The sequence below is a fragment of the Hippocampus comes genome, unplaced genomic scaffold (genome assembly GCF_001891065.2).
Source record: "Hippocampus comes isolate QL1 unplaced genomic scaffold, H_comes_QL1_v1.1 scaffold86, whole genome shotgun sequence".
NCBI classification, from domain to species: Eukaryota; Metazoa; Chordata; class Actinopteri; order Syngnathiformes; family Syngnathidae; genus Hippocampus; species Hippocampus comes.
In genome coordinates this window covers 2,106,496-2,117,239 of record NW_017805882.1, presented here as the reverse complement: position 1 = coordinate 2,117,239, position 10,744 = coordinate 2,106,496, and the positions used below count along the sequence as shown (strand labels likewise).

Genomic DNA, 10,744 nt, shown 5'->3' with positions numbered 1-10,744 from the left:
GCGTGTGTGTGTGTGTTTAACACAGTTTTTTAGTCTCACCCGGGCAGTCTGTGTAGCCAACATCAACTTGAAGACCACGAGTCGGTTTTTAGGTTTTTTTTTTTGTTTTGTTTTGTTTTTTTGTCATCAGGCAGATTTGGATTTTGATGATGGTGGTGATAGTTGATGTGGGTCGGGTTTATCGCAAGGGAATGGGAATTACCGGTTGTCTCTGCAATTCAAACGTTCTATGCCCTCTTTACTGTCTTGACTGCATTAGATTTGAACATTTTTAGAAACTCATATTGGCAACAAATGTCCAGATTTAAAATCTTTACCCTCCTCCACACACACACACACACACACACACACACACACACACACACACACACACACACACAGTATTTGTCTTCTTTTTCAAACACTTGTTTTAACAAATTTTTATTGGCGTATTTCCTCTCACCACCTTGCCATTTTTTTCATGATTATAGCACTTGTCACTCTGCCTACAGTCTGTATCTGTCTCTCTAATCGGAGGTACAGTCGGTTGAGTATAAAATGAGGACCAGATTGCATATCTGGGACGATTTGCGTGCACTGTTCTGTTCCCCCAGTTTACAAGTGGATGCTCAAGGGAAAATTTTGGCTCTTGTGCTGACCTTTGCAGTAACTGTGGTGTCCTTTAAAAAAAAAAAATTAAAAAACTAGAAATAACTAAACCAAACCTGAAAAGAAGAAGAAAAAAACAAGAAGAAAAAATCAAATTAAAATCTTTGCTAGATATGTTTTGAGAGGGAAACCTCAGTTTGGTTAAATTGGGTGCAGTGCAGAAAATGCCATTGAAATCCCCTGCATGATACTAACCCTAAAAATACACCCTTCAATACAGAAAAACGTAAACTTTTTTTTTTTTGGTTTTGTTTTGTTTTTAACTAACTAAATTGTGTTGCTGATTTTTTAAAATACATGTCAGTACATGTCATTGTCTTTTGGGGGGGAGTTTTATTTAAATTGTATTTTTGATTTGTGACGTTGATTCTCTTTCTTGTCTTGTTGACATTCACGACTTGATCACTATGTATTGAATTGTAATGAACATGTATCTTTTTTGCCTTTACTGTACACAAGTCTTCAGGTTGAACAAAATACTTTGCATCGGGGGGAAGCTATTTGAAAAATAAATATATAGAGAGAACTTAAAACTCATAGGAAGATGCACACTCATGTAAGTTCCTAAGTTCAAAATACATTAATGGTCGACTTTTTTTGTATTTAGAATTGCATTTGAAATTAATGTTCACTTAGTGTAGGCACTTATAGTATTTATGTTGGAGCCTGTATTTTTAATGGTTTTGCCTGTACTCTTTAAAGGTTTCAATGTACCCTTTTTTTCTGTAGTGAAAAAAAAAATCCCAACAAGCTGCCTCCGTATATTTTCTTAATTTGGCAGGATAATATAGTGTGAATAATTTGTATGCTTGAAAATAAGATCATTTTTCCAAACTAAAATGTGGTGGTGTTCTTCAAGGGTGAGAGGTCATATGATGACTTTTTCAGGCAGTCCTGGACTTACCACAATGAGGTAAAAACAGGTGGTTGTACATATTCTTTTTAGTTTTTCTTTCGATGTTTGTTTCCTGCCATTTTATATGCAGTAATACAAGCGATTGTTGGGTTTTTATTGTTAGCCAACTTTTTACTGTCCTGAAGCATGTACCACCTGATAACATTCCAGCTGTTGATGAAAAATAATGTTTTTTTTCATATGCAATCAATCCATCCGAAATCTGAATTTTTCTTTTGCTGAATTTTTATTTTTGTTATTTTGAATTTATTTCCTGTTGTAATTTGACTTTGCCAAAACAACCACAGTGATTGATTTACATAGGGTACATGTCATACCATATGGAAGTTATAGTGTCAATATGAGAGAATGACAGAAAGAGGTTTGCAACCTGTTTTTATAGCAGATGGTACTGATGCACATTCATGTTGAAGTCTGACAACAGTCTGTGCACTCGTATCTGCTATCAAGTGAACTTGAAGTTGACATTGGTTGACATTATTTATTATGACTGCACACCCGCATTCAGTATATGCTCTGTTCAGAACAGCGAAATGTGTCCGTTTATTGACCACTGCCCACTCCCGCTTCCTTTGTGATGAATTCTGTTGGCTTGGTTTCTCTCTTTGATGACCAAGGGTCACAGATCAACATTTAAGAGTTCCTGGTCAGCATACAAATGTTGTCATTATTTTTCATTTATGGAAATGCCACTGTCTTCAGCTGTTGCCTGCATTTTTCCTCGTCACTCAGCCATTTTGTCTTGGGAAAAAAATAAAACGTATGACATACATACTGTATATGATGTGATTATGACGTGTTGCTGTTCTTCATATGTGTGAGTGCGTATGTGTGCGTGTGTGTATATATCGATCTATCTATCTATCTATCTATCTATCTATCTATCTATCTATCTATCTATCTATCTATCTATCTATATATATATTTTTTCACACACACACACACACACACACACACAAAGTAGAAGCCACATCTTTCCACTATCACATTGAAATTCAAGAAACCATCAATATAATACAAAATTCAACATATCATCATCTGGAACAGTTAAGAATGAAGGTTCATCAAATAACAGAAAAATACAAAAGATGTGACTAAAATACATCTTACGCACCAGAGATGCTTTATGATTAAATGTATTCATGTGAGCGGACTGCTTCAGACGTCTTTTCTGAGTTGAACCTAGCTGTCACAGCTGACTTCGGGCAGAAGGCATGGTACACCCTGAACCGGTTGCCGGCCAATTGTAGAGACAAACAACCACTCACACTGACAATCATACCTCGGGACAAATTAGGGTATTCACTTAGCCTACCATGCTTGTGTTTGGAATTTGGGAGGAAAACGGAGTACCCGTAGAAAACCCACACAGCCGCGGACATGCTAACTCCACACAGGATGGACCCTCGTCCTCTGTTCTGTGAGGCAACTGAATCAACAGTCGTCACTCTTTCACCCATTCTAAATATTTTCATGGTTTAAAAGTTCATAACTGTTCACAGTTAAACATAAAAACAATCATTTTCAGGCCAGAACTTGAACACGTTAATCAGCTCCTAAACATAAAACAACAAAAAACTTTACAAGCCAACGCTGCCATCTTATTGCATAACATTTGGCACCAAGCATAAACACCAGAGCAAATGCCAAAAAATGCTAGTCCACTAAAGCCTACTTAAAAATAGTCAGACACAGACTTAGACGTGTTGTGAGACCAATATTGGTAATTCACTCAAAATTGTGTCAACTATTCTGGTCTGTCGTGACACTAACAAATTTTACTCAGGAGATAAGGAGCGACTTGGGTAAGTCAAAGCGCTATTTTAGGGTTTTTTTCACCATTTTAGATGGTAGAAATTGTACTTTATATTGAACTGTTGGTCTGTTCGTTTAGTTCTGGCTTGAGTTGGGACGTCAGTCAATTTTGCCCGGCCGTCATTCGTCATTTTCCAGCGGCTGGGTCCACCCGTCTGTCATCGTCAGTGTGTCATTTCAAATCCATCGCCAGTCCGTGATCGTTAGTTTAACCATGCTTCCGTCATCGTTAAATTACAGTTTGTCACTGCTGTTAGGACCGTCAGCCAGTCCGTCATCATTACTTTAACCACACTTTCTGAATCATTAAATTGCGGTTGTTTTTTAAATGTTATTTTTCGAGTTTTAAAATATTTATTAAACAAATTATTACAGTTCATCCCCACTATTTTAAGACTTTCTTCTTTTTTTCTTCAGCAGCATCGCATCCGCCACATCATTGAGAACGTACATACAACGTCACACGTGGTGGGGTTTCATGAAAACAATGTTGGACAATAGCGTTGCGATATGTGGGACAAAGACGTGTACAACACAGCCAGTTTCCTAAACAGGCTGGAACCAAGACAAAAAAGGATCAGACTTGGAGAATGGGGAGTGTGAAAGTTGATATATCTGGTGAATGTATTGACTTGTTTACATGGCTGTTGAACTGTCTTCTAAGATAGCATTTAGCAACCAACACAACCACCAGTCACCAGATTGACTAGCAATCTATTTTTTTCTGTCCGAGAAGCCACTCCTCCTCTCCCCTTGAAGAAACTCCATCGCACAAACACATGCGAGACATGCGACGTGTTTCAGGAAGTTGTTAGTGAAACAGTAAGTCAGTGATGGACTAAGAAGGTCCATCAGTATTGACCAGCTTAGTGACGATTCCAGTGACGGCTTGCATGTATCCTTCCAAATTGTATAATAATTTAGAGATCATCCAACTGGGAGGCACAACTATGAAGGGGGCACATGAACAATTAGGTGAGTAGATTGTAGTATGTGACTGGTGGGCCCCATTTAAAGGCAATCAAAGGAGCTGCTTTGACTAACCATGCTTGAAGTTGATTGTGACCACTCCCACAGCATGGCAGCCCTTCCTTTCGCAGATTTGCTGGCCGGCACTTGCCTGCCAAATAAACATAATGGAGTCTAACCCACAGCTAAGCCAGGCGTTGCGCAGCATTTATGCTGGTCACAAAAATCGAGCCCTGTGGACAGATTACAACAAAAATGAGTACGTAGTAAAATTGAGTTTTTGCTCCTTTCTGTTTTGGAAACATTTCGGGTGTAACAGTGCTGTTGAAACTGTCTGTTCACATGGAGCACCAGAAAAGCATAAAGTGCCAATATGTCATTGATGCGCAGAAGTTGCTTGTCCTCCACCTCTTATCCTCCCCCAAATCCTGCTGCCAGATTCTTTTTGCATTATTTCTTACATGAACAAGTTATTCAAAATGTGAGTAGATGCGAAGCCAGCGATGTTGTATTTTATCCATGAGTGTCCAATAAAATCCATTTCCATTTCTTATCCATTTCTTATGAAATCCTTCAAACTCCTCCTGAAAAGAGGCCGCTCTCATGTGGCTCTTTCAAGTTACCTAAGTATATTTCATCCTGTTTCTTCCGCTATCAGCGCTCATCTTTGTCCTGCCTGCTGTCCTTCCACACCACATTTTCAGCTTGTTTTCTTGTCTCAGCGCACAACATGTGCCCGTCCATTTTTTTAGATATTCAACTTTATAAATATCTTCCCGTGTCCAAATCCCTTTTCTTCCAATCTTCCCTCCCCTGCCTGCTGAGGAACCGGAGGGCAATGTGACAGAGTAATCACTCTTCTTGTCCTAGCCATGGTGCTGTTTGCCTAGCAGGGCCAGATTAAAGTTCACAGATAGAAAGAGGTTCCTGCTTAGGCCAGGTGTTGACAGTTAAGATAAAGCAGAGTTGTAAGGAAGTGGGGCTGGTCGGGTGGGTGTTGGGAGAGGAATTGTTAGCTTGTGTGTGTTCTCCCGCACCCTCCCCATCTTCCAAGTTCAATGTCAAGAGACCAACAATGGCCAGCTCACAAATCCGAAAGCAGTAACAACCCATACATAGCAGACATACTTGGCACTTCTAATCCATACGTAAACAGATTATGAACAGAAACTCTTTTTTTTGACTGAGGAAAATCAATAAACGTGTGATGTTACACTACTTTTTGGCTGCTCTTATCGGGGGTACATATAGGTTTGTGTTGGTTCCTGTAGGTAACTGAGGGTACCGGTATACTGTAGTTCACAAACATTATGGAAGATATAGCGACCATCCTCCCGCTTTTGCTCTCATTTACTCTCCAACTTCATCCCTGTGTACTGACTTGCCTGTGTGTGTATAAAGCAAGGTTGGTCTCCCAAGCATAGCTGAGGAAATCCTGTCCAGGAGAAACCCTGTGTGTTGAATCCCCTCTCTAATCCTCATAATATGACCCTAGTCCTCATTTGCTGCTCTTCTGATTACCTCCATTCTTCTTCCTCTAGTTTTAGACTCTGGATTGGACTTGCTTTTTGAGTGTCTGCGAGAAAAGGAAGGCTGAAGAGTAGAGATGGAGAGGCAGACTGCAGCTGTGCGGTCGAGCAGTGAAGAGGGGGCCTCGTCCGGACTCCTCGGCACAATATGAAAGCACTAATCACCCAGGACAGCTGACACTCAGTGCCACACACACTCACACACACACAGCCATGCAAGCACACATCTGAAGATTGCACTAGGCCAGGGTGTAAGAGAGGAGCTCTGCCCAGACTGGCCCAGCAAGAAAACAAAGTCTGTGTTTTGTCTATAGGCAATAACGCTTCGGGGCTGAAATGTTTTCACCCAAACATGCACCTACACTCATACAGTATATGTAGTAACGAACACATTCACCTGAGACTAAACTTTACATACATTGCTGGCAAACTTGATCAACGTTAAACAACAACAGCAATAAGTTCAATGTCATATAATGCAGATCTGGGACGGAAACATAATCAAGGAGACATGCATGCACACACACACACACACACACACACACACACACACACACACACACACACACACACACACACGTGCATACACAAAAGTGTCTTCGGGAATGTGACCTTTCCCCAAAAGCCTCCCTTTCCTGGCCTGGCTCCCCTCCCCCTCTGGCTGTGTGAAGACTGAGGAGGTCAAGGGTCAGGTTTTGGGGGGCTTGAGATTAGGTTTCACATGACTGAGCACCTTTGTTGGGGCAGGCCAGCAGAAAGGAAACGTCCAGGAGGGTAGCTGTGTCTGTCTGAGGAGAGCGAGAAAGGGGGAGGGCGAAAGACGAGACAGGGGGCTGGATGGATGGATGGCTGAACTTGAAGTTTGGCAAGGCTGAAGTTGAAGTGCAAGGAAGGAGATGTTGAGAAGGAGGTGGCCGAAAAGATGGTTAATGGAAGGATAAAAAAGATCCGGAAAAAGTATCACTTGCATTCCTCACCCTGGAGCTCAGTTTGCTCTGGCTCCTTTATGTCTCTTTAACACTGCCTCACTTTCCCTCGCTGCCTATGTAGCTTCTGTGTCAGACTGCAGTCAGCCAGTGTCCTCAAACGCTACCGGCAACATTGATCTCCCACATGACCACACAGTGAGAAGAAAGACTCTGCCAAAATAGTAAACTGGATCACAGCAGGAAAAAAAAAATCCTTCTCTTCCACCACCCTCCTAATATTGCCGTGGTTGAGACAATAAGTGCTATAACTTTGATCTGGATTTCCTTTCCTGTAAGGATCACTCAAATATGTGTGTAGGGTATTTCAACACCTCAGAAAAGAAGAGACGTGTAAGATTTTAACGAGTTGCAACAGTTTCAACTAAATGAGTCACAGAGGTGGGACTGGTATTGCTGATGGCTTCCAGATAAGGTGAAAACTTTGACCTCGTACTGAAAGAGAAGGACAAGGGGTGGAGGTTTCAGGGCGAAGGAATGTCTTGAATATGTGCTGACCATAATTGACAGAACAATTTTCATTTCATGCGCAATCAAAAGTCAGCCGTGGGGTATTATTCTTAATTTTGATATTTTGGCAAGCTTTTCCGGTGCAAGAGTACGAGCGCATGTGTGTGCTAGTTAGCACAGGATCTCTGAGGGGCCTTATTTTTCAAACAGTACACCAAAGAAATTATGTAGAACATTTACAAGTATATTTTTGGAGTACTTAAAGGGCATGTCTTGTTGGGGAAATAGACTTTTTAAGGACATGCATACGGTGAACCCCAGTTTATCATGGTGGATACGAGTCACAGGATTTGAGAAAGGATAGAATTGCAAATTTTAAGACTTTGGCAAAACTTATGAGTGACTTGACTCGACTTTGACTTGAAGTCATAACTTGGCATGTCATTTTGTTTACAGTTGAAAAATCTGTATTTGCAGTTATAACATTTTTTTTTTCTTTTTCAGAAAAGGGATTTTTGTTTCATTCATGCAAACCCGACAATCACGTCTGCTATGATCAGTGTTGAGAAAGTTACCGGTCTATGCAAACATGCTAAAAGCCCAGTTCATAATTTTTTTAAGTGTTTGTGTGTGTGTGTGTGTGTGTGTGTGTATCATATATATATATATAGAGAGAGAGAGAGAGAGAGAGAGAGAGAGAGAGAGAGAGAGAGAGAGAGAGAGAGAGAGAGAGAGAGAGAGAGAGAGAGAGAGAGAGAGAGAGAGAGAGAGAGAGAGAGAGAGAGAGAGAGAGAGAGAGAGAGAGAGAGAGAGAGATTAAAATTAGGAATTAAGGACTGTAGGGCACAGATTTATACATGAATAGACTATCATAAGGCCCCTCGCGGCTGAAGCCGGAGGGCAGACATCTTGCGTTGCCATTGATACTGGCTGTCAGAACCAGGGTTGGAAACAGGACACAGGCGCACTGTTCAGAGTAAAATGGGAGATTTCTATGAAGGCTGGTGAATAAATAAACAAGCTATGAAATTAATCTATGAGACGCTATGAAAACTTAAACAAACAAAAAAAAAACCCCTCACTGAGTGGCTGAAAACACAATAGGCAAGACAAGACATGGGCCCGTCAGATCTGTGGCGAGAGGCTTAAGTGCACGCACATGGACGAAACACACTGGCACAGGACAAAAGGAGGCAAGGACCATTTAAACACAAGGTAAGGGCCAACAGGTGAAAACAATCAGGGCGTGACTGACAATCCGACTGGCACAGGAGGAAGAGCAAGTGATCTGAAACGAGAGGACAATCATTCTTTCACAATAAAACAGCAAGTGACCAGACAAACACCGGCAACGCTTACCGCGGTCTAACACTGACAACTACGAATGAAATGTCCATGCAGTGCTTCACCTCGACTTATTTGTACAACTGTATGCCATACACGGTGGCATTTTTGAGACAGAATATAATGCGGAAAACACTGCAGAGAAATGAATGTATTCAACTAAGGTGGGTTGAACAAGTGGCAACATAAAATGGCTGCCGGTGGTTTCACTTATCCTGACGAGTAAGCGGCATTGTTAGTCCATACATATATGCTGTAATGTCTATTGAAGCACCACCATTAAAATGTCATCTTTTGTGCCAGCTCCATAACAAAGCTGTCTGCATGTAGCCTGCATATTTTTTATTTGCTAATCACAGTATGTGAAACATAACCATCATGAGAAAGAGGACAATTTTAATTTGTTTTACTATCAACTGAGTCGGTGGTTCTCAATGAGCACTCGACTGATTGTGTGTGAACTCCCATTGAACATGATTATGAATGTGATTGTTTAATTCTGAATACAGCACAGCCACACCACCTCAATTTTTAAGAGGCACCACATTATCTCAGTTTTTTATTTTATTTTTTTTATTTTAACTTGTCCTCTTGACACCATTCCTTTTTTTTTTTCCAAAGGAGTTTTAGAAGTTATAGATCACATTAATTTGAAAGGATTTATTTTGGTCTCTTTTTATGTTTTGACAGTTATGCTTAGCACGTTAAAGTTAAGCCAATAGAAATGCATCATCTGCAAAAAGCAGAAATGTAATACTGAGGCCACCAAACACAAGACCTCCAACACCTCGGTTACGCTTAGAAATTCTGTCCATAAAGGTCACAAACTGTATTGTTAAAAAAGGTCAACCTTGGCTGTGACAATACATCGATGCTATTGTTGTCTTCAGATTCAGACTTGGATTCATATTTTGGACTCAGAACAGCTCTGCCCCTTGTCTCATGGTTATATAGGGCACCCTGCAGTAGAGGGGCTTGTGGTGAGCAGTAGTATCTCATTCGCATGCTGGGCTGAGAAAGCTTGCTGCAGTTTTTCCAGTAGCACCTACAAAAGCATGACCTTTCTATTACCCCACGATCACAACCTACCAGCTTTTTGTGATTACAGATGATGATAATTTTAATGTAATTCATTGCAGTTTAAACTCTATGCTTCAGTAGATCTGGAATCTGACAAAATATCACACTAGCATCTCACGAAATAAAAGGTTACAGTACGGCACGTGACAATAACCACCGAATAACATTACGTTGATAAAAGCGTGCGAAAAAAATGAACAAGTGACCTCCAGCTCCAAGTAAAAAGGGTTGATACACATTTGATCAGAAGAGACCAAATCTCACTCCAAAAATAACTCATTCAAAAAAAACAATTCAAGAGATTTCATCTCTGAAAGTGAAAGCCTCAAGAGGAAATAATGTAAAACCCTGTCTTATACTGGATGCCGGTTGATGTATTGCCTTGGCTATGAACGTGCATAAGGATGTGAACATTCAAAGGACAGATTGTTTGGCCTTGTGGACTACGGTATATTGAGTCTCAAAACAGTTTGCTGAATTCATGTAGTATTGTCATGAATATAAAATAAAATACACCAACATAAATATAGCATGCCTGACACATGCATGGAGTGTATTGAAGAAGGATGCGCGTCTACATTAAGAGTGCTTAGATTTCAGCACAATTTCCAGGTACATACATCTGAAAACACATTACTCTTCGTGTGCTTCATCCATAGCTCACCAAAGTTGTCTCATTCCAGTGACTGTTGACAGACAGGTGAGGTTCAGGGGTGAGTAAGGTGAACCAAATCCCAGGCAGTGGATTCCAGAGATCATCTGATTTGACCTTGACCCGTGGGGTCTGTATCACAGAGTGCTCCAACTGCCAAAGCTGTCACGGCTAAAAACAGCGTATCCGTGTGTGTGTGTGTGTGTGTGTGTGTGTGTGTGTGTGTGTGTGTGTGTGTGTGTGTGTGTGTGTGTGTGTGTGTGTGTATCTTAATCTGTAACATGTGGACTTTCTGTAAGGATGGATGTATCTTGTGGTGATATTTACATGTTGACGTGGCTGTGCTTCAGGTACA

General features: G+C 40.7%; 1 protein-coding gene across 1 annotated transcript in view; it reads left to right on the top strand.

Moving 5' to 3' along the window:
• LOC109527491 (B-cell lymphoma/leukemia 11A-like) overlaps nucleotides 1–2,338 on the top strand; it is a 39,344-nt gene extending 37,006 nt beyond the window's left edge. The window contains exon 3 of the mRNA XM_019889476.1: nucleotides 1–2,338. This exon is cut by the window's left edge and continues 3,097 nt beyond it. The gene's annotated coding sequence lies outside the window, so the exon portion shown is untranslated.
• The last annotated feature ends 8,406 nt before the right edge of the window (nucleotides 2,339–10,744 follow it).